This window comes from Aythya ferina, assembly GCF_964211825.1.
Source record: "Aythya ferina genome assembly, chromosome: 1".
NCBI lineage: Eukaryota > Metazoa > Chordata > Aves > Anseriformes > Anatidae > Aythya > Aythya ferina.
Genome location: NC_140296.1, coordinates 109,289,462 through 109,313,243, shown reverse-complemented (window position 1 = coordinate 109,313,243; position 23,782 = coordinate 109,289,462). Strand labels below are relative to the sequence as shown.

At 37.0% G+C, this 23,782-nt stretch overlaps 1 long non-coding RNA gene across 4 annotated transcripts in view; it reads right to left on the bottom strand.

The window, feature by feature from the left end:
* Positions 1-23,782, bottom strand: part of LOC311441129 — a 145,713-nt gene that overhangs the window by 45,734 nt on the left and 76,197 nt on the right. For 2 of the 4 annotated variants that reach the window (XR_014695816.1, XR_014695819.1), the window contains 3 exons: positions 9,889-9,958; positions 6,853-6,999; positions 3,772-4,004 (listed from right to left, as the gene is read on the bottom strand). This is a non-coding gene — a long non-coding RNA (uncharacterized lncRNA). Of the gene's footprint in view, positions 1-3,771; positions 4,005-6,852; positions 7,000-9,888; positions 9,959-23,782 lie in introns of those variants that run through there. The other 2 variants (XR_014695817.1, XR_014695818.1) reach the window with 1 other exon arrangement.

Genomic DNA, 23,782 nt, shown 5'->3' with positions numbered 1-23,782 from the left:
GCTGCAAGCTTACTGTCCTACATATTTTATGTCCACAGAGAGGAAAGTGGGTGTGGTGGCACTAAACATGCCATGGGACTCGTGTGGTCTGCAAGATCTCACAGGCATTCTTAAGGCTGCCTCTGTTAGTGTGAAAAGCAGGTAAGAGTGATGTGAAGCAGCTTCAAGGCCATCACTAACCCAAAATGTGTGTGTGTCTATGTCTGTTTACGTGTAGATATATGTGTCTAAGTACATACACACATCTGTATAGATAGAAAGATACACATAGTCAACACTGCATAGTCCATGAGCCTACTGCTGCCTTTCCTGCTTTCAACTACAGCAGTAATGGCTGTTCACCATTGTCTCCTCTCTCTCTCTACTGCTTTTGTCTTCAGTATCAGATATTTTAATAGCAGCATGAAATTGTTCTAATGAGTGACTTGCAACAGAAACTCAAGTTCTTTAGATTACAGATGTTTGCATCAGAACTGCAACTTGCAGAGATAATACTTGTTTTATGGATGAGCTGAATATGGCAGTTCAGGTAGATTTCAGCAGGTTTTCATTTACTTAGCCTCACAGCAAATCAGCTGAATGGTACCATGGTACCTAGAGTGATCTGCTACAACATACCCTTCTGTCTCTGCAGGTTAGGGCCAAGGTGATCACAAAATCATAGGTGACTGCTAGGAGGGAACCTTTCAGATATTTTGAAGGTCTTGTACAGTGCAAAGTAATGTTATATAGCTATGCTCCCCACTAAGACTGGGAAAAGCAACAAACAGTTGAAACTGGTCTTGGTAAGGGCTGTATATGCAGAAGACCTGGTGAAACAGGACAAAATGTATCAGAAATGCAAGGGCCAAACACGTTGGGATGTCAAGATGCATATATCCACCACAATCAGAAATACAAATAAACAAATCTCTCTGCTAGCAAATCAAAATCTGATTAAATATGCACATGTCATAAATGACTTAAATGGTACCTAAAGGTCTTCAAGTTTTAGCTGATGGATGGTCTCTGTCTCTCATCCCTTTTTAATGTTTCCTTCTCTTTTGTATAATCAGAAGCATTTATGAACAATGCAGTAAGATGCTGTGGCTTGCAACAACCAGTCAGTTGTCTAGCAGCAAGATAAAATGACACAGAAGCAAAGTTATCCTCCTTTTATGTAAATTCTGTCTTTGACCTGCATGCAGCTGGCAGTGCATATTTTATTGTGTTCACTGGGTTTTCATTACACCCCTTGTCATTTGCTGAAAGGTATTTTAACTTCATTTAAATCTCCTTCTGCCTCAGAAATGTCAATAAATGTCATTGTTATCATCAGTTTTGTCCTGGCTTGGCTTTTCTGAGTTTTCTGTCTCTAGATTTGATTAAAATTGGGAAATAAATAGTGAATAACATATTGATTGCAGACTGGGAAAGGTTGCAGATAATTTATTATCTGGTGAGCATGATACCAAGTTTTTTTCTACTACAATCTTCAGACTAACAAAATTCATTCTGATGGGAAAGTAGGTTTTGTAACCATTCTTTAGTACAAAGAAGTTTTGCAAATCTTTGCTTGGTCATCTATGGACCATAAATCAAGTAAAGATCAAAGATAGTTACCCATACATTTAGTTTAGCAGAGACCTTAAAAAAGAGTCTATTAGAGGGTACTAGAGCTGAAAAAAAAATAATGCCTCTCTTACAGGAAAAAATAAGAAAAAAAAAAGAATAAAAGATCAACAGACATTGTCTGTGAACACTAATCATTTTAGTGTTCATAATTCACTGTATTATTCACTGTATTATAATATAATAATATAATATAATTCACTGTATTAGCAGTAATTTCATTATATTGCTTTACCCAACCTTACAGAAGAGTGGGTATTTGGAGCTATATGTCTTAAACTGACATTTTTTTGTTCTCCAATACTGCATCACTAGCCAAGAGAATGGAAACTTAAAATGCCAGCATAAACTTCAGTACCAATGAACCCTCTTGAATCTTCCTGTTTTCAAATCTTTTCATGACTGAGAATATCTGAACGTAGCAATGGTGATGATTTAGAGGAAGCCACAAAACCAGGTGTGACATAGTCAGGAACCTTCAGTCTTTCCTGTTTACCTCTCAAAGAGTACCTGATCTAACACCCATATAATCTAGAGAAGATCATTTATGACTTCAGTAGTTTGTTCCTGTATCTGCTACTAGACGACTCCCTCTCTTCATGTCAATCTAATGCCTCTTGTCACTAATGGCACTGGGAAACATCCTCTGAGAAAATCCTTCTCTGATGTCTTCAGGGCCAAAGTTTTCTGAGCATACTATTTGGCAGAGGAGGCTGCCTTCCACTTGAGGCAGCTCAGGGCAACACCTGATTTGCAATTGGAGGCACTAGGTGTTATCGTGAAACAAATCAGAAAACATACTAATATGTCCAGTGGGCCAAAGAATCACCATTATCTTTGAAATATCACCCTGAAATATTAACAGTGTTGCTGTTGATTAAGAGCACAGGACAGCTCATGTAAGTAACTGCTCTGCCACACAAATGGCAGAAAGCCAGCAGAGCCAAGAGGAGCATTACCAGTAGAAGCTGTTCTTGGAAGCTAGACCACAGTCCCAACCCTCTCCTCTCCAGACCTCTCTCTCCCCAGAATCACAGTAACTGTTGTGTGGTCAAAATGAACTTATAGAATAGGTGCTAATGCATGCCACTGATGCTAATCCCCAGTAGCAGGGGAGAAATGTATGACACTCTTCTAGAAATATCTGAGACACTTAGCCTATTTCCATCATCTCTGAGTGCCTGACAATATTTAATCTGATCATTTGTGCTCCACAGAAGGTAAGGAAGAGTTACAATCCACATTTTCAGAAATAATATTTTGCATCATATAAGACCATTTGCTGAGAAGGTTAAAGCAGATTTTGTGATTACTACAGCATCAAATTCAAGAACCCCCTGAATGAGTCAGTTATCCAGAGTGGATAGGCATGGCTTCCTGTACAGCAAATGCAGAGTAGCAATGCATAAACAGTCACCGTATTAAAAAGCATCAGTTTACACCTCATTAAAAGGCATCAGTTTAGGTGCATTACTCCCTACAAAATATGCATAGTATCTTTTACTATTCCTTTGCTAGTTGTAGAAGTAGCAGTAGGACATTGTAGGTAGTAGCAGTAGCTAGTTGTAGGTAGCAGTACAGTGTATAAATCATTCAATTTAAGAGACTTAAATGAAAAATACTCAACAACACTGATATATCCATGTCATATCTCTGTAATAACAGCTAATACACAGTACCTGTCTGTAGCTGCTGATCAGATTTTGCACACACCTCCAAAGTCATAAAGATTGCCGCTCTAAAGTGACATTATCAGTCAAACAATGTATTAATGAATGGTTAGAAATAATACAATGTAAGCCTTTCCAGCTGTATTAGAAGGCCCAAATTCAGTACCTCTGGAGCATTTAGGATAAAAACAGTATGTGGTAAAATATGAGGGGATTTAACTTATCTTAATACTATCTTCTGGGCATTTCTAAAGAATAAACATGTTTTCATCCACAAATTTCACGTGCAGTTGGAGACCAGAGTTACCATTTATTACAGGAAAATACTATTATGGAAAAGGACTAGCCAGAAATGCTGTCTCACTGATAAGAGATAGAAACAAACTGACTAGAAATGAGATGCCCTCCTGTAAGGTATTGAGCTACATTAGATTTGTTCTGTGTTTTATTCATTTGTAATATAAGAGGGTCATGGCACATTTACGCATGGTTGTATTGCTCTTCAGCTATTTCTTTTTTATTAATGTAAAAAAAAGTAATATAGAGCATGTACAAAAAATAGCTGAGATGTGAAGGTGAGCAAAATGGCAAACAGAACACAGAATCATCCCCATGCTTCTATTTCAAGCTGAACCATTGCATTAGCCTGCGAACCTCAATTCCCAACCTCCTTGCCTCTGTATCCAGATCCCTTGTTCCACCAGCAGGATGCTAATGGCACTGCTGTAAAGAAGAAACAGACTCTTACTTCAGCTGCAGTTGTTTTGGGAAAGCTTCTATACAAGTTAAGTAAAAGATAAACATTATTAAAGTTATTCTTTTTCTTGCCCCATATTATTCAGACAGTGCCAATGACCCAAACAACAAAAGAAGACTCACTGTCAGTTGCAATCAACAGGGAAAGAAAGACTCCAAAGAATTATTTAGTACAGAAATATATCTTGTGTTTCATCCTCCTACATTTCTAGTCAAGCTAGAAAGGGATTTTCAAGAATATTGAAGTGATTTCAGCAACACAGATTTCACTAAAACTAATGGGACTTTTGCTCCTAGTTGCTTTTCACTCTCTCCATTAAGTCTAAGGCATTCTTTTCACCAGATTTCTACCTAGATTACAAATATCTGCAGTATTTCCCAGGGTACAATTAGGTTTAGTAGTGTCCTTCACGGCCCAGATAGAAATACCATTTCCAACATGGAAGAACATCAATTTCATGCCCTGACCACTAAGATGCCCTGAAGCTTTTGTGCATAGAGGGAGAATTCGTCAATACCTACAAGAAAAAAAATCATCAGTAAAGGCAACACTTTTGGCTCATAACAAATATAGAGCATGATCACTAACTAGATCTTCATTTCCATGGAAATCATGCATCTTGAACAGCTAACAAATAGTGTTAAGATATATAACTGAAAAGGTAAGCAGAGAAACATCTGGAATAAAGTTTTTGTTTGCATAAATATTATTATTCTGTGTTTCTATTGCAGCTTATGATTCTCTACATCATTGTGCTTCAGGCAATGACAAACCTTTTCACCTTAAAAACAGTCAATGGGATGTTTGAAATGGCATGTGAGGGAGGGGGTGCATGTGTATAATTTTTTTTTGATTTCCCATGGCATCTACTTAGCGATGATTCCATAACACCCCATCTATGCAAGGAGCAGCATCTGTATCATAAACTGTAACACTGCACTGCTTCAAAGCTGGAACAGATTTGCTCCCTACACTCACAGTTCTCTAATTCCTACTGCTGACACAGAAGCAATGCCCAATCAACTGACTGAGCAAAGTGTTGACAGACCCCAGAGATGCTTCTCTGCCCCCTCTGTGATGAGAGGGCAAAAGGAGAAGAAACAGAGTCCATTAACAACTTGAGGGGGATGTCAAGGGATTAAATATTGTTCTGAGTTTCAATATGAGATGTAGAATGAGTCAGAGCTCTAGCTGATCTACTGGGAAGAGAGGAGCAGGCTTTGGAGACAGATAGTGTGGAAGAGGCTGCAGCAAAAGAGATGAGGCTTGGGTCAGCCTGAACTTTCAGGTACATCCTCTGTCAAGAAGAAACATGTAGCTGAGCTGTGTCACACATATCCTCTCCTGTGGCCCTTGAAGGGTGCAATTTACATTCTTGCACTGACAGCTATGTCTAGCATAAGGGAAAGACCAGTCAGGGATGCAAAGCCGCCTTGTTTCTCAGAGCTTTCTCTTTGCCCATTACCAGTGGAAATATCCAGAGCATGGGGGAACAGCACCTTCCCTGTAAACAAAAGTGTAGCCAGCAGGGGACAACCACTGCACAGTTAACCTAGCTGCTTTGCTAAGCAAAACAGTCATAATTTAGTTCCTTATGAGTATTTAAAGCCTGAAGTTTCCCTGTCAGGAAAGGGATCTGGAAAACTCCTCCTCCTCGGATAGACTATCCTCTAAGGTCTAAGATGTGGCAGTGAGCAAAACAGCTTTCCTTACACACTTTATTATAGCTAATTATCTGGTTCTTAACCCTTCTCTGCCTTACAGTCCCCCAAAATTCTTCTTTTTTTGTTTCACTAAACCACCACCTTTTACAGTTAAGTTGTAATTCAGAAAACACTAATGCATCTCTGAACATTGCAAAGTTTGCTCTAATGAATCCAAGCAGAGAAAAATGTACCATATCTGCACTGCCTCAGTGAATTTCACAGAGTATACAACAAAAGAAATGTTTAATTATACTGTCACTAAGGCTTATTATCCCCCCCACCATCCTCCTCATCCCAATACGATGGCAATAATCGAGCTAATCAGGAAGTTGCTGTTTATAAATCAATTAATACATCAATTAATGCACTGCTTAATGTGCTGCCTAAAGCAGCTATTATTGGCAGTACATGTCAGTTAATTGTTTCCTTCCTACCCTACTGGCTCAGTGGGAATGTACTGGCAGAAGGTCTCTCTTATGTTTGTTTTGCTGACATTGAGAATGATGCTGGACCATTGCACTTCTGGGTACAGGAATACAATAATGAGTATATCTCCCTGTTTCACTGCCTGAAGAAAAAAAAAAAAAAAAAACCTTGCTCCTGGACTTTCTACCATGAGTAAAGGGTGAAATACATTCCTTTGCAACATAAGATACATAATCAAGGACATTGCACTTCAGACTGCGTCAAGACCCAGACCCTTCTCCACCAGCAGCAGTCTCAAGATCTGCTGAGGTAATACATAAGGCACAATACCAGCCTAAAAATCGGTGCTATAGGCTGTAGAATATATCTGGCACATCAGTAGGGACTCTACACCTTTCAAATAGTGTTAGATGTGTATTCTGGAAAATAGCTGTGAATAACTGCAACCTGTTTTTCTCCTAACACAGCAGCACACCATAATTCAGAAATTAGCACCAGAGGTGTAGCCAAAAGTAGCAAAAGTTAACATCACAGTAAGGTAAAGCAGGAGTTAATTAGGTCCCTATGAGTCTCTCATTTTAGCCATACTGCTTTTCCTGACATTCACTTCCTTTCTTTGTCAGAACACAAAATTTGGACTAATAAGACTAAGCTTATTTGCTAGTGAACCTTGACAACACACCTTGTAAGGGTCTACCACTGTTAGAAGAAGTTATCTTGGCTTATCTCCATCGATGCAAAGTCCAACAATGACTTGCAGTTGTAAGCAAAATAGTATCAAGTTTTCCACAACACGTTGTTCACATCATCACGTTCTTGACTCTTGTACCTGTTAAGTACAACCCTTGCATTAAAGTGGCACAAGATGATTTGTCTGTTCAGGTCATATCAGAGAATTTTGGAGGGACAATATGAGGATTGGAGTTCCATGTTGGGACTGAACAAGAACAATAAGAAAAAATATACCTTGTTAAAATAAGGAAAACAAGAAACTATTCTGTTCTGGAAAGTTATTATAGACTAGCAATCAAGTTCTAATTCTACTTAGCTACATAATTGTTCTAGTTAAATTGTATTACTTTGAGCGTAAAACATATCAATTCATGGGCTTTCTATACAATCAGAGTGCAATAAATCAAAGTAATTTGCTGCTATATTATATGTAGACACTTATGTGAGGGCTCATTATCTTCAACCTGCCACAAAAAGTTTTGTACCTTTGTACATGCAAAAAATATATAATTGTACATAGAAGTAATGTACCCAGTTTTGAATTTCACAGTCTCTGAGATTTCATAAACATTTTTAGAAGATTCTCTGTCTTTGCAGATATATCTCTTCAATAAAAAAAACAGTAAGTCAGAGACAATCAATGTTAAGTGTATCAACAGCATGTTATTGCTGAATGTTGTCTACACACAAACAGAAGAAGGAAGGAAGGATGGATTTGATACAGATAAAGTAAACTTGATCAGACTGAAAGTCCCCAGATGTGGAAAAACTGATTCCAGCTATCATCACATAAGTTACTAACTCTGAACACCATCTTATTAATAAGACACTGAATAAGAGAAATGCATATCAGAATGTACTAGAAAACATAAACGGAAAAAAAAAATAAAAATTCGGGAGCTGTGAGAATAGTGGTGCATATGGAACAGACGATGCTTTCAAAGGTACTCTGTATTGACTGAGCACTACTTCAAATGAATGGAAAAAAAGCTCTCAGTAGCAAAAGGGAGTTGAGCTAGTTCAGTGCTAAATATCTTTGAAAAGCTCTCTCTATAGCATGCAAACCCCAGCAGTTTTCAAACTTGTGAAATACTGAGTGATTACACACACTTCACACTTCCACTATCCACAGTCCTGGTTTTTTAGTACAGTTTGGAGTATCACTCATGTTTTTATTGACAGACACCTGCCAAAGGATCCTTTTGTCTCAAGTTAGACATATAAACACAAAACTATTTAGAACATATGGAGGCTGTACAGTATTAGCACTGGAAAAAGGAACAGTAGTTCAAAACTGAAGGAGAATGTCATTCCCCAAGTAAAAACAAAGGTATATAGTCATGGTTTGAAACATGACATGGCTTCAGAACTGCAATGTGAAAATAGCTTTAAAGCCCCAAATGACCACTCCTTGTTGGGGAAAAAGGTCTTCTCCAAGTTTTATTTGTTTGTTTGTTTTTTGGCTACAAAAACACAAAGTTGCTTTTAATCTAAAAGGAAACTTTTACATAGGAATAGCTTGTTTTGTGTCACCTGGCTTGCTTTGTAGTTTTCAAGGGATTTAAACCAACAGAGTTGCCACCTTTCATAAATACACAAGAGCCTTATACTCTACAGAAACCATCTCTCTATACAAATTAAGGCATAGCTATCCAGAAATGCACTTCACAGAGATTTAAAGTCTCAGGTCTGATACCACCTTCTGTACAGTACACACAGTACAAATAATTCTGATGAAATTTATGTGAGGAGGAAATTTTACTTAGACTTTTGTCTTAGACCTCTTGACCCTGTAACAAGGTTGAGAAAGAATTCATTTTGCCTAAGGCCAGATTCAGAAAAAAAAAAAATAAGCTTTCATTTGAATTCAAAATTACAGTTGAGATTTTAAAGCTGTCTGCTAAATCTAGCCCTATGTCACTAGGGGAAGCCATGAGTACTGTGAAACTCACCATAAGTAGCAGAGCTTCACTAGTCTTCTTTTAAATATTAGCTTGTTGAAGATTATGCTAAAATATTTGGTTTTACTTTTGCAAATACAAAGGAGGTTTTCTAATTAAATGCATTAGATGAGAGAGACTGAATAGCCTGAAGATGGATGCACAGCTTTGGAAAAAAAAATTTAAAAATCACCTGCTATCACATGGTAGCATACATGATTGGAAATATTCTGCAACTGTGTAAAAACTATTCCTTAATTGATTTCATGGAAGAGAATTCACTAGGTCTGGAGATGCAGCTGATATTCAAATACATCAAAGAAGTACTAGAGGAGATACTGGACATGATTTGTTCACTGACCAGCCAAGGTATAGAGGACATACTTCTGGACAGGAATGAGAGAGATTGCTAGCAATACAATACTGAAGGAGAGTTAACAGAGAAGAAAAGGAATTAAACAGGTAGGACCTTCAGGATGAGAAGCTGGAAAAGACAATGAGAACTAGAACTAGTTCCAACTAAAATTTAAGGAAAGAAGATAATGAAATTAAAGAACTGCCATACTAACACAAAATTTAGTGTAACAGGCACATATCAGTAGGTTTGTCATCAGCAGAAATGAAGCAAACAAGCAAACAGCAGAATGAATGCATTTTGCCACTCTTGGGCTAAAGTCAACACATAAACATGAAGAAAGAGTCAAATAGATGATGGTCTTAAAAATATTAGTAAATACAATTTTACAACTAAACAAGTCGTAAGAGATGGGACATGCAGTAAAAAAAGCAGTGATTTATATGCTCCTGTGAAAAAGCCTCTCTGTGCTGACCAAAACAAAGCAAAGCAAAGCAAAACAAAACAAAACAAAAAAACAATAGACTGAAAATGGATGTTTTCAAAAAAATCAGAGTCATGGACCATTACAGTGCCTTCTGTTAGGAGAAGCTGAAGTTACGCTTTCTTATCAAACAGAAAAGGTTCCAGTTTCCTGTCTGAATTAATAAATTACTGCAAAATAGGTCCAAACCCACCCCATAACTCTTACCAAACAGCTCCAAATCCATCATAAGTTACTACTGCAGTGTGAAACGGTGATAGAATTTTGTTGGTAGACCCTAGAAGACAGAAGGAAAAAATTATAGACTGTACTTTCCATGAGCAAGAGCCAGTCAGCGTGTCTTCATAGGTTACTACTCAGATAAGAGATCTTAAAAAAATACTTCCAGTAAAATGGATCAAGATAATTACATATGGTTGATTGTTGAAGAGATTATAGTTTTGCAGGAACAAGAAAAAAATACACTCAAGCAGCAAACAAAGCAAAACATGATAACAACGTAAAAAACGTAGCATGTATCAACATTATCCAGCAGTCCAGTTAAAGCAGCTTTAATAAATACAGATTGTTCACTCCGTTGTGCTTTACACCTGTAAAACACTATATAAACACTAACAATAGAGGACTGGCTGCTCTCCCTGTGGCACTATTTCTTCCTCCCTCTACAGAGTTATGCCTAAACTATACAAAATAAGGTGGTGGTTGTTTGTTTGTTTTTTCTCCCACTCTTTCCTTCTGCATAGGTAATTATCTAGACATAATTTTCTAGGGAATCATCACCATCTCTTATGAAACATCCATTTAGAGTGTTTAAGTCATTTACAATTGCAACTGAGAAAAAGACCTTGTTTTGTTTCTTTTCATTCTTATTACTTTTATTTCTCTGTGTGTTCCTTCATAAGGAAAAGTTACAAATAGAAACTCTCCTTGTATTTTTATTATCAACAATGTTTTAACAAGTGTCTGGAGATGTTAATTAAAAGCCTGTGTAGTACCTACTGTCCCTCATCAAGGATGTTAATCTAGCAGATGCACATCATCTTTGCTTAAGACTTGGATAATCTGTGCTCATACAGCTGTTACTACTTCTCATTTTGTTTTAGCGCTATTTCCATCCCCTAAGAAGTGAGGTATGGAAAGATTAAGGCCAATGACCATCGTATGTCTATTATGTAAAGTTGGAAAAAAAAAAAAAAAAACTGCAAAGGATCCTTGAACACAGCTCCCTTTGACATCTTAACATGATCCTTACTGTTAAGCTTCCTGGATGATTTTCTATGCAATAGATGTACGATTTTTATGTGATTCTTAGCTTGCACACTATAATATATGAATGACAGCATATCTTAAGTGCTATGTCTGCAAAGTATAAGCCACAAAGTGTTTTTTTAAGTAATCATGAAATCTAATGTATGTTGCATACTATGACTGAGAAATGAATTCTAGAGATACGAGTGCTGTCGTATATTTAACATTGTAACTCTCTTTTTTAAATATCACATTTTAAAGTATCCTAATCTTGTGGATTTATAGCTCATCTTGAAAGTTTGTCAAGCAAGCTTTCATGAAACATACACATACACTTGTATATACCATTTTTCTTTCTTCCTTTTGGGAATCATCAGTTGTTCTTTCCTTTAATGACATTTTCTACCAATTACCACAGCTCTTAACTTTGCTTTGGATAACTTGTTTTTTAAAATAGTCACAATCTAGCTAAACTTGTGAATTTGGCAGTTTATTTAAGGTAATTAGTAAAGAGGAATGAGAAAAGCCTTCTCTGCAACATTATACATACTGCATGTTTAAGGTATGTACTGCTAAGGAAAGCAAGATATTTGCCACAGTTTCAAAATTAAATCAGCTTTAACAAAAGCAGATCAATCATTTCTAATGAATGAGGAATATGTCAAAAACACCATAAATTCAGGGTAGCAGAATACATGCTTTAAACTTTTCTCTCTGCTTCTTTTTTTAATGATAATGAGTTGATTGACGTACTCCCCAGAGAAGCAGACTTCTGAACACTGATAATATCACCTGCAGCTGAGCAGATTCTGTCACTAACTACTTGAAATTGCTGGAACATGTCACGTATTCCTTTGCTAGTGCTGACAGTAATGAATACCTGGTTTTGCACAGATTCAACCACATGGGGGAATCACATCTTACTGTCTTCAATTTTCAGCTGGTAATCTCATACATGAGCGTATTTAATACCCTCTTGACTTGTACCAGAACACCCACTAATATCTTCCCAAGCACACATTTTGGAATCTTTGCACTTGAGTACTTCACAGGCAGGGGGTAAATTACAAGGATTTACCTTCTAAAGGTTTATCAGAAGCACAGTTACCCCTTACTTGTGCATCTCTGTCTATGCAATACCATAGATCTAGAATTACAGAATCTATCATAAATCCTAGTTCACTATGGGAACATATCTTATATCTGGAACCCACTGCACAGCTCCTTGCAGACTCCCTGCAGAAAACGAACATCTTTTCCTCCCCTTCACCACCCTGACATTCCTTTTCACCCCACCCCTACCTCCATAAATAAAACAATAAAACCTGACATCTTGTTTGTAGCTAAATCTGGATGTTTAACCACTGAAAAAGTTTTAACTGTTATTGCCAAAGAGCTGCCAAACAAGGCTTGGCAACTTTCAATGACATGCATCATTTCATAACACGGTCAGATCACTGAAACTGTGAGCATATTTTTTTTTTTTTTTTCTACAGAGAACTGTAACAATTTGCAAAGACTCTAGGATCTTGATGACATTTTCAACCGCTGTCAAATCACCTTCAAAGAAGCCATGGGGTCTTATCCATTCCTTCAGACCTGTTTTGACAATAATGTGGCACTAACAGCTGATTGTTGCTCTAACTATCTAGATAACATGTCATAACTTTGTTCAAACATCTGCTATTAATTTACATTGGGAAACAGCCAACAGGACCTGCTTTTTTTTTCTTTTTTTTTTCTTTTTTTTTTTTTTTTTTTTTTCCCCAGCACAGTACTTACAGTGTAGATCTTGGAAAAAAATGATGCAAACATTGTTCACCTGGTACACATTTCAAACCTTTTCAGTGACTGAACTTAGAGTGTATGTAAAACATCTAACATGAGAGGACAGCTCTGCTACTTTAATTGCAGTCAGCATGTTAACTACATTATCTGTAGTAACAGATGGGCTCTGACAATACTACTTCAAGTCTTACTGACACACAACACTAGTCAACACATGAACAAAGTTCTGATCATTCAGCTACCAGAATGATCTGACTTGTTCAACTCTCTCTTTTGCAACACAAAGTCTTAATCTGATGTTATCTGGTTTTGAAATATTTTGTTATTGTCACTCAATGCACTGTGGCCCTAGAGGTTATAAAAGATACATCAGAAGCTTCTGATATCCTTTGGCCTTTGATTTCTCCACAGGCTTATAAAAACATTTACAAATGTTTCCTCCTGGGAATGTAATACTTAGACTGAATTTCATGTAAAGACATCCAAATGCTTTCTTTCAACCACTGAACATAAAGTAAACACAACAAAGGATCTATCTTCTCTGTTATCAGCTTCACTCTGTGGTTCATCCCTAAAGTCCTAGTACCCTGCTTGTCAAAGCTATATACAAACTAATTCAATTCTAGGTTCTTTTTTTGAAGTCACCAACCAGTATCCACCAAACCAAAACTGAGTGTTCCCAAGTACTTCACTTCAGGGACTATAGCCCTTATGCACTGTGGATAAGACAGTTGGTTTGGTTCCCTTCAGTTCTCTTCACCTTGTATAGTCCCACAATATTACCACAGCATCTTCTGCATCTTAAAATCTCTCTACATATTTTCATTTTGTGTTCCAAATGATGTAATACAGACCCTTGGCTCTCATGCTAGCAAAAATGTACTTCCTTATCTGCCTTCACACCACTTCAGATATTTAAATAAGGCAAAAAGCCACACCCAAAAAAGTAACTTTACTACAAGTATAAAGCTAGGGTCCAGGGGAGGTCTGGATGAAGTGCCAAGTAGTGCTGAGACATCCTTAACTAGTGTGGATGTAAGCCATTCTGCACCATTTTGACTAGAGAAAGAATAATTTCCTGAAATGGAAGAAGGTAGCAGTGCAAATATAACTAAACACAGCAGTAGAATCTGTAATGTGGCCACATGATGATTTCAGTTTCCCTTACACCAACATTAAAAGTGCTGTCTATATGGATTTGCACTATCTTTCTACTTTGGGATTCACCAGCTGTCTCCAATCTGCCTTCCAGAACAATTCCACATTTTTCTCTTCGGAAGCATCATTACTGTATTGCTGGCTTTATAACTCACATTGCTATAGCAAGTACCACACTTTGTCTCACTATCATCTGTGTTTTGAATGTTTCAGTATGCAATTATTTCAAAATTAGATATTTTCATTCTTAAGACTGAAAAGACATTTTTGAATTGTGATCTCAATGTGTTTCAGTTGAACTGCTTTTTGCATTTGGTCACTGTGGGGCTATGTATAGATTGCTGGGGTTTTCCTGATGGTGAGATACTTAAGGGTCATATCTAGAAAAGAAAAGTGATGGAAACTGGGGTGTCCCAGACCACTTTTGACAGAGAACACAGAATGAGTTTTGGCCACCTATGAGAGACAGAACATTTTTGGAACACTGAGCTTCTTTGCTTGAAGAAGGGAAAAAAAGACACAGGTATCCTGTTCAGCACATCCACAAGTATACCCTTCCTAACTCAGCAAGAGTCGATGCATTTAGCAGGATGTTAAGTACTTAATCAAGCTATCACATAATACGAAGACCAAAGGGTTTCTCTGAAACTGGTAAAGCTATATATATTTTAATAGTGGCAAACAGAAGGATAAAAAAAAAAAAAAAATAGTCTGTGCTTTAGGATTTCCTAATTTTGTAGCTCCACAAAACTATTCTTTTTTAATGATTAGAAAAGCACTTCACTGCCCTGTGAAGAACTTCAAGATCTACCAGTTCTTCATAACTGAAAACATAGAAACGTGTGAACATAACTCATTTTTATAGGATCACATAGATTGGAAATTACCTTCAAGACCATCAAGTCCAACCATCAACCTGACCTACTAAGTCCATCACTAAATCATGTCCCTTAATGACATGTTCTTAAACACCTCCTTATCAGAGCATTCCCTCCATTCCATCAAGTAGCTCTAATATTAATCATTTCACCAGCCACTCACTTAATATGTAGTATATCATATACCACATCACAAGTAGAGTGGTCTCCTTATACAAATAAGAACAAAAATTTCACCTGTGATTGGTTCCTGTTAACCACAGCATATAGAGCGGGAACACAACTTGGATCCAGTTTATGTTATATTCCAGGGTCAGACAATATCTTAAAGATGAACACAAAACTAGGAAGTAACACCTTGTTCCTTGGTCAGTGTTTCTGAGAGCACTGTGTCACTTATTTTGACATTAAATAGAATCAGTAAATTCACCAAATAAAAGCAAAAATGTCTCTACATGAGCACATGCCATAAAATATATTAGATTACCTTCATCCTTTTTTGTTTTATTACCACCTACACATACTCATACACTGAGTAGAAAACCTATTTTTTCATCATTGATTGCGGTTTAGAAAACCTCATGACATGATCAAAAAAAAAATGATTGCTATGTACAAATATTTTTCTTTGCCTAAGAATGGATATATAGATGCCAGGAAGAGATCTAAATTATTGTAGAAAATAAATAAATAATAATTAAAAAAAAAATGCTACTCACAAGGACTTATTTGATTTCTACACAAATTTCTTGATGGCATTAGAGCTTTGTGATTTAATTTTCCACATTTCCTATTTCTCTTTGATGATCTCCTATTACCACAGATGTTCAAAGTAGTGGATATTTCTTGTCCAGAATAACAATTTATAGTTTAAAAGTTGACTTTATACCAAGGAATTTATTTTCTTATTAAATGTCATTTCTTGTTAATATTGCAATATTGCGTATAATTTCTTGTTCCTATAACAATTTTAAATAAAGATATCGTTACATCATTGGAAACTGAGCTGTTGCGGTTTTTTGTTGTTTGTTTGTTAGTTTCTCTGTTTATTTATTTATTTATTTATTGAATGTCCTGGAAGGGTTTTGCTAACACTGTGGTTCCCTGAGTAGGCACAGGAAAATGGCCAAATTGAAGGGTGGTAGCTAACAGGTAAGCTAACAGGTAGCTAACTTTTGTCAAAGGCAGACAAAATAAACTACTCCTTAGCACTGATAGATTATTTGTTTGATAAAGAAAAAAAAAACAAGGGTATGGGAAGAAAATACAATTTTAATAGAAAGTTAGTTGAGTGCACTGCAGCAAGGAATTTGAATATAAGTCAAAATTGCATATTGTTTCACTTATCTTCCATGTTTTTCTGTGATGCTAATGAGAAAAGTGTCTTTAAAAGATCAACAGAGAAATATGAGTTTGTACCAGAGAATTATATTTTGGATGCAAGGTCATAAAATTTAGGTCATACAGTCCAGTGCACAAAGCGGTGCTGATAAATTCTGACTGAGGTGGTAATCAGTGAGGATGGAAGGCATATAAAGAATTAAAGAAAACACCAGTTTTCAGATGGCTGTAATGCACTGAAGAGCTTCTATACTCAGATGCAATACAAATAAGTTAAAACAAAACGCAACCTGCAGTGTATAGATATTTAGCCAAACACTCTGAAAGTTGAAGGGTTCAGACCCTTTCTATATTAATAAATATCACACAGTCTCATAACCTGGGCCCTACAAGTTTAAACATAAATTGAAATAGGAGGTATGATGCAGCACTGACTATGGCTGCTGAAAAAATTTCTGCAAATAAGGATTTTATCAAATCACAGAGCATCAACTAAAACAAATAACAAAAGCATTTCATTTTCAGAACAAAATACTTTCAAAGTTTTCAAACCACCTTAGTTTTCAAAGGTAATTCTTGTTTAAAAATCCTTAAAATTATTTTTTTCATCTTGAGTCAAAAAGTTTATCTATGAATTTTATTTATATATTTATTTGGAGACAAAAAGTGCAAGAAATTGCAGTATGCTCACCATTGGCATGCTGGCAATGAACACAAGCAGAACTACTGTGCAGAAGGCAGAGTAGCAGCATGCCTGTTAAATCCTGATGTGATCTGAAAGCTCAGCATTATGATGGGGTTTAAAGCACAATAAAAATTAAAAAAAATAATTTAAATTAATTTAAAAAATTAAAGCACAAAAAAAAAAAAAAAAAAAAAAAAAAAAAAAAAAAAAAAAAAAAAAGCTCTCAACCCAACCACAAGAGCTTGTCCACTTCAGGAGAATATAAAATCTCAGTTTCCCTTGCCAAAAAGACATCAAGTGTGTAGGCTGTATGAATTATCTTTTCAAACTTTTTTCCCCTACAAAGACTAATTATTCTTTATTTAAGTATTTAAACTTGTATGCAATTATTTTCTACTTCCAGGATCTGCCTTGTTTACATAAAACAGTAGCTAATTTCAAAGTCAACATCACCCAGCACATATTTCTATTTTCATCAGCCTCCAGTCCTCCCAGGAGTTCAATAGTTTTGGTAGTCTTTATCAATGCTTCAGATTGATAAAGAATTCCTTTGGGAACCCTTCTCAAAAACCCATCAAAAATTCTTCACCCAGAGATAATTTTCTCTATAGCTTTTTGCTTATATTTCACTGTGAACCTTCCAAGTTCCACAAGAGGTTGATATCACAGAATCTTCTAGGATGGAAGAGACCTCCAGGATCACCTAGTCCAGCCTCTGACCTAACACTAACCAGTCCTCCACTAAACCATACCAATAAGCTCTACATCTACATCTTTTGAAGACCTCCAGGGCTGGTGATTCAACCACTTCCCCAGGCAGGCCATTCCAATGCCTAACAACCCTTTTGGTAAAGAAGTTTTTCCTAATATCCAACCTAAAACATCCCTGGTGCAACTTTAGCCCATTCCCCCTTGTCCTGTCTCCAGGCACATGGGAGAATAGACCAATCCCCACCTCACTACAGCCTCCTTTAAGGTATCTGTAGAGAGCAATAAGGTCACCCCTGAGCCTCCTTTTCTCCAGGCTGAACAAGCCCAGCTCCCTCAGCCGTTCCTCGTAGGACTTGTTCTCCAGACCCCTCACCAGCTTTGTTGCCCTTCTCTGAACTCGCTCAAGCACCTCGATGTCCTTCTTGTAGCGAGGGGCCCAAAACTGAACACAGTACTCGAGGTGCAGCCTCAACAGAGCCGAGTACAGGGGGACAATTGCTTCCCTAGACCTTCTGGCCACACTGCTTCTTATGCAGGCCAGGATGCTGTTGGCCTTCTTGACCACCTGAGCACACTGCTGGCTCACATTCAGCTGACTATCAATCAATACTTCCAGGTCCTTCTTTGCCAGGCAGCTTTCTAACCACTCATCTCCCTGCCTGTAGCGCTGCTTGGGGTTGTTGTGCCCCAGGTACAGGACCCTGTATGACCTAAGCTTGCCTTATACGTGTATACCTGGAAAGCAGTGTAATAGCATAATGAAACAGAGTATTTTCCCAGACATCTACATATTCCAGCCTCACTTTCTGTTACAAATCTATAGCTCAAACCAGGCTGGCTGGTCTTCAGCTTCCACTGCTCCTAAAATGGAGAAGATACTCTGTGGCAATAATTAGGTCCACGTGCCACGGATCAAGCTGCCAAAACAGCACATTAACAAAAGTTATCACACTTTCCCCATGTGAAGACACCATAAAATATAATTTATTGTCAGAGTATTTTAACAGGAAAGCAAAGGCCAAAATCCCAAAGGTATGCTGTACAGGCCAAAGGCAGAGCCAAACTCTGCTGCCTCTGCCTTGCTTATTTCTCAGGGAGCAATTTTGACAGAAACAGTGCTGTGACTCACTGCAGAAGGTGTTACTTATCATACTATATGTAGGAGAATGAGGACCCAGTTTGAATAAAATGTCTGATTTGCATGTTTAATGTATGGTAGTTTATATTTTAAGTTATTAATGAGTATGCTACTCTGAAGAAAGAAAAATATTAAATATTTAATGTTAAACAAGTTTTGGTTAAGCAAACTGGAACAGAAGAAATTTCTGAAGTTGCAACTGCAGCATTTTTATGCCATGGGCTTATCAATATTCAAATATATTTTGGAGATGTTTGGGAATCTAAGACCACATGATGATCTTACATTTCTATAGCACCTTTAGTTCAAAAGGTTGTCAAAGTATTTAACAAACTGCAGTCAAGGATCATTTCACTTATCATTAAAATGCAGACATGGATTCAATGAGTCTCCAAAGCTCTTTAGCAACACAGAAGATTACTGCAAACGAGTACAGGAAAAGGATGAAAAATGCTGCAGCTTCATAGACACTGTATCAGTGGAAATTAAATGCCTGGGGTTTGTGAACTCACACTGATGTGTCTGCGACTTTAGGTCCCCACCCAATTAAAGAAAATGCAACCCATTGTAAACTGAGCAGATCAAAAGCAAATAATCAAACAGGCAGGATTCTATTTTAGCCTATTACTATGTTGTGAAAAGTCGGATGAGATTGAACTCAATATTCCTTCACTGAAATACAGCTTCTCTCTCATGTAAGAGGTAACAGCCTAGTCACATACATAGTCTGTGTTCTGGGCATGATGTAAGGTATTGACTTCAATAAGTCCCCCAAAACAATGGTAGTTATCAAGTCATCAACAACATTTTTGTTTTTCTTGCTAGTCTCATATCTATTTATTCAACCCCCAAAGCCTGCTGCTTTAGATTATGAAACTCAATAGGACTGTGTCCCTAGGATATCGGTACATGAACACTGCTGTTGCACAGTGGCACACATAGCCCTGGAGTGCTTGAGCAGTCTTTCCAGTCAGCTGGAAAACCAGAGGGAAAGGGCAAAGCAGGGATGAATATTCACAAGCCATTGCTCAGGAGTTTTGCTGAATTCTTCTTGATTTGTTCAGTATCTAATATGGTTTGACCTTTTGCTGTTTGAGGCTTTTCTGATCTTCACTGAATGGCATTGCAGCTCTGTCTTTAAGACTGCAGGGATTCCTGTTTAAAACCACATGAACAAACCAACAGCAAAGATGAAGTAATAGCGCCCTCCTCTTCAATCATTGCCTTGATGAAGGCTGTCAGAAAACTAAGTCACAAGCAGTCCTTCTTCTAAGTGGCACACTCCTGACTTAGCTTTGATTCTACTCACCCTAATTTTACCTTTTTCAAAAGAGTCATGTATAGCCATCCCAGCTTCACAGCACTGCAACCAGATCAACTTACAAATTTCACTCCATGATGCTCAAACTGAAAAATTCCTGTGCAGTTAGTTCCTGGAGCACGGTCCACACACCTAAACACACCTCTGAGGAAGACTAGTCCTCATTTGGTTATAACATTAGGTTACCTTCTTCTTAATATCTTTTCTTAGCACATTGAATCTTTCACTCTGCACTGCACTGTCACCTCTCCCGAGAGGGATAGAGTCCCCTTTCCTGTCTCAGCCCAGCTGTTAGTGTTGCCTTTACAGATCTCCCAGAAGAACTGAAAAGTGATAATTCAGCCTCATCAGGCTGAATTTCCCATTCAAGTGCTTTAGCCATTGCACTTCTACGTGAAAGCCCTAGCAAACACATGTAGATATGCACACACATCTAAGCCCAGTTCTCAGCATTCATCAGTAAAACACAGATAACAGAGATGTTCCTTCCTACCCAAACTTTGCGAAGATAACTGTAGTAGAAAGGGGAATTGCTGACATCATGTTAATGGGAGGGCATCACATAGTTATGGTAAAGAGAGAAATATAGTGTTCTTTGTTCCTAAGTGTCCATCTCCCTATGCTAGCTGGAACTGCTCAGGAGAGCATCCATGAAAAAAAAGAAAAAAAAAAAAAAAAAAAAGAAAGAGAGAAGAAAGTGGCTAGCCAAGCTGAAAATCATCCCCCAAATAGACAGGTTCATCTTGATCTTGTGTTTACAATTTGTAATAAATTGGCAGTCTGACCAGCCAACTGCAGAACAAATGAGTCAGTGCTGTCTCTTAAAACATACTCTCACACACAAGAAAAGTATCCTTGAATAGTTTACATTTCAGAAAATTTATTAAGAATGAATCAACCCTTTACTGTCTTGTTGGGAAAGAAAAAAAAAATAATTGTGCCTACCAAAATACAAAATTCCCATTTGAAAATGTGACTATTATCTTAGCCTTTATAAAAGAAAGGAAAGCCATGCCTGACTATATAATTCTATGTGTTGTTTCCAGGGAGCAAAACCAAGTCTAATGTATTATTTCAAGTGAAGCTTTCTCACGTGTGTGGGTGCAGAAACATGCACACACATTTCCAGGTGGTAGAGCAGTGTTCATTATTAAAACTGAAGAACTCCCAAAGGAGACAATTAAATTAAACAGTCCACTTAGACAGCCTCTACTGAAACTTCACTGGAGGGCTTCTTTTTCATAAATGAAGTCCTCTGATCCTGATAGATATTGGCTAGGCAGTTTGAATGTAGAATTTTCACATCTCTTAATTAGCTGAGTTGCTTTATGAGAACTGTATTATATCAGCCATCTTTAGTAATTCTGTATACTGTATAATGAAATTTAAAATGATTAAGTAAAACAGTCGGAACTGAAAATACCAACATACTTCCAGTTGCTACTCCAACAGACTTCTTTTGGGTTTCATTTTTAAGATTACTACCTAACAAAATTGACAAGTCCTCTTCTCATAGTTGAAAGTACATGACTTCAGAAAGTGCTTACTGATGTTGGAGCATGATCTTTAAGCAACATTTCTTCAGTATGTCAATGATATGGTACAATTAGTTCCTTATCAAAAAAATACAGCATCTCATAATTCAAATTTTATTATTGCAAGGGTTTGATTTAACATCTTGCATACCTAAGTACCATCAGGGAGCTGGAATGGAATACGTTGCATTGAGATCTATCCTTTTTATTAAAAACATATTATACCTTAAGGGAAGTATGTTTTTCTATAGGGATTGCTCCACAATTTAATTACAGCAGGCTATCCTCTCATTTTATGAGATTCATCGGAGCTTAGAAACCACAATGTGATTTATATCAGCATATCCTGCTATGTCAGAGTGGAATGGGTAGCTGTGTTTTGTTCAGAAAAATAGGATGGTTGGCAAGAATTCTTTGGACAAACCACAGAAATGACAGTACACTGTTGCCTCCACAAGGTAACATACATCATCCCACTAACAAACTATTACCCACTAGAAACATTTCAGAAACATGTGCTGGCTAGGGGAATATAGTACCTCACTATATCTTTTTCCTATATAAGCCAGGCAACAGCACTAAATTTCCAGGGTGGCTTTTTACTTTTTTTTTTTTTTTTTTATTACTATTATTTTTATTTATTTCCACAAGACCATATTTTACAAAGGCAGAAACCCTGCAGAAGCCCTCAGAACAAGCCATCCTTTTGAGATCTTTAATGTCTCTGGTTTTTAAATTTCTTTAAGCATGTGTTAACAGTTAACAGTTGTATACCATATAATATTTACATTCTCAAACAAACACAAACAGGGTTTAAATATAGTTGAATAAACTAACCCAGCTGAGGAAGTTCCACCCTATTGCAGATCTCAACTGAGGATAGAAAAGAGATACCTTAATCTTAGGGGCTCCAGCAAAAATAGGGTCAAAGCCTGTCATTGCAGCAAAATGTTTCTGTTCAGCATGGCAACTACAGCTGAAAATGCTTAATTTCATTAAAACGTATGAAGGGGAGCTGAATATGTAAATATGTAAGTCATGAGATCAGTTATAGAGAGGGGGAAAAAAGGAATGGCGGTAAGAAAGATTTTATCAGTGACATGCTATTGCAAGCACTGGCTAGCTAAAGAAGTGATGTTCTTTTTTTATTGTTAAGCAACATTTTCATGAAATTAGGAAGAGGTTCCAGAAATATAAGATGAAAGATAAGATGAAAGAGCTCGGTTAAGACTGGCAATCTTAGCAACTTGGTTGTCTCAGAGTACTGCTCTATTTGGTTGGTTGGTTTGTAGATTGGTTGATTTGTTGAGTTTTATTCCTCCAAGTAGATCTTGATGCCAGAATCATCAGAATATGTGAATATATCTGTTCACTTGATTTTCCTTTAAAAAAATTTCCAGCCTATATATTTTTGAGAATAAAAATAAAAATGACCATCTAGCAAACAAACAACAGAAAGTAACAAAAAACACAATAAAATCATTAAAAAAAAAAAAACTTTTTTGAGGTATTCTCAAGATTTTAGAATACTTGGGGTATGTAAAACTACTCATTAATTATCTTACAGTCAGCTATCTGTACTATCATGCCTTCATCTGGTAGCCTTGTGCCCAGAAAGAATCTTACTTTTTTGTTTAATATACTGCAGGATATCAGAACTGACAGAAGTTCCTATGTTGCCAGCAACAGTACATAAGGAGGTGCTCTTCCACATCCTCATTTTCCTTAAATGGGGCAACAGGCTCAAAGAAAAGGCTGGCATATCTTTCTTCCACTTACTGAACCTCTCTGACAGCATTTTAAGCATGAACTGAGGAAGAAGAGTGAATGCTAGCTCTTCTGAAGCTGGTTTTGTAAAGCAGAAAAGGCCATAGTAGGCTGCTGTACTGGCAGTCTTAGTATAGCCAGTAAATAACAGTACAGAAGAACAGTAGAGAAAGACAGAAGAGTTGAGAGGAAAACCCTCTCATTCGGTCCCTAGTGACTGAAGAGAATGTATGAAAGGCATAAAGAGTCCCAATGCCCTTTGGCAACAGGATGCTATTTAGATGGAGGAACCCCTGCTCTTTGTCAAGTACAGAGGTTGTGGCTGACCTTACTTGAACAATATATCAGGTTAATGCTCCTTTCACCTGTATGTACTTCTCTTAAAAGCATACCTAAGGCCTAAAGGCAATTTGATAAACTTTTAAAGTGATCCTAAGAAACAAGAATAATTCTTGTGAGAAGTTCCCGTGACTTCAATTCCTAAACCAATAGTATCACTTCTTTATATTTGTCCATAGGGTCTATCTGAAC